Genomic DNA, 1618 nt, shown 5'->3' on the forward strand with positions numbered 1-1618 from the left:
CACTGATTGGCAGCTTTCTGCCTATGCACAGTGTACACACAAAGCTGCCAATCAGTGGTGTGGGTGGGGTTACACAGAGCTCAGCATTCAGAGAACTGCTAGACCCGCAGATAAAACAGTGATTTTATCAAAATAACAGCAATCAGCCCAGTAAGTGACACACCACTGGAATCAGGGTCTCAGTCCCTACATTATGCTGCTGTCAGATTGGAGTAGCAAAAAACTTGTAACAGATTCCCTTTAAAAAAATCAAAACGTACCGGTTTGAATATGGCAATGGTCCAATAAGAAAAAATTCCCAGTCTCATAGATTTATCATTTTACCGTTATAATTTAGAAATTAAAAAAAATTAAATGATAAAAATTTAAAAATGGTTTCTGCTTTGTAATCTGTAGAAACATTTTGCAAATATATTTCTAAGGTAAACATTTAAGAGGAAACAAAATCCATAATTTGCTGTGAATATTTTTTATTGTCGATAGTAATATTGTTAAATCCTGGGAAGCAATGAATTATTTATTATTTCTCAGTCGCAGAATGAAATGGCTTTCCTTTTTATTCATAGGGAATCGCTAACTACAAAACAGCTGCAGCCCAAACTGACAGGTTATATATGAGGGTATTAAAGGATATATGTGTGATGTTGGCATGTCTAGTTAAGTACCAGATTGGCAGCGAAACATTAATAGTTCAGATCCCAGCCTAAAGCTATTCTTTACTAAATCAATGGCTTGATGAACTTATTCCCGGTAAAGCAAACATCAGCTGGGGTATGTCACCAAACATAGCAATGTCCTTGTTTCCAGAAATCCTCCCTGTACAAAATTCATGGGTGCCAGCATGTCTGGGACATTACCTCATTGGAAATGGGTGAACAAGCGGGATTACACCTCCAACACCCTGAATAGCACACTTCAGTCTGACATATAACCCATTTGTAAACAAAAGCCGCACAACAAAGGCGATAGGTCAGAAACTTTAGATTAAAGCAAAAATTGTTTCCCTGATCTGCAGTGATCCATAATGCACAATGCAGACGAAAGTCAAATATTATCCAAAAAAACAAAGGTGGCTGACAGCACTGTCGTAGAGGGACGCACAGTCCAATTCTCTAAGGAACCCTCCTGGAAATAGTCCAATCTGTGCGCAATAAACAGCGTCCAAGTCCAGGGTGTTCAATTAAAACCAAGTTTATTCTGCTATATACATGAATAACGTTTCAACCTGTAATCGGTCTTTTTCAAGCATCACTTACTGATCCATACCAGAAAGCTCCGTCACAGAGCACCCATTGGTGCTAGCCAGTGTCAGACGCAGAGCCCCTCCATAAGTGCCAGACACACAGATATTATTTACCCTGCTACCTAAATGCTGTTCTTTCTGATGTATAAATATAAACTTGTGGCCCTGCACTGACTTGATCAGAATCTACAGATAACGTGGAAGCCTTTAAATGATATCATCCCATTTTCTGCACTCCATTTACCAGAGGGATGTAAAATTGGAGTCACTATATGACACTATATCTAATATACCAGAATACACCCAAAACAAACTATGGTTTCGATTCCTCATTGCCTGTGCACCTGATTTTTCTCTAGTTTTGCTTATTTTTTT

This window comes from Phyllobates terribilis, unplaced genomic scaffold, assembly GCF_046119375.1.
Source record: "Phyllobates terribilis strain yellow unplaced genomic scaffold, ASM4611937v1 Scaffold_4__5_contigs__length_816908805, whole genome shotgun sequence".
Classification (NCBI taxonomy): domain Eukaryota; kingdom Metazoa; phylum Chordata; class Amphibia; order Anura; family Dendrobatidae; genus Phyllobates; species Phyllobates terribilis.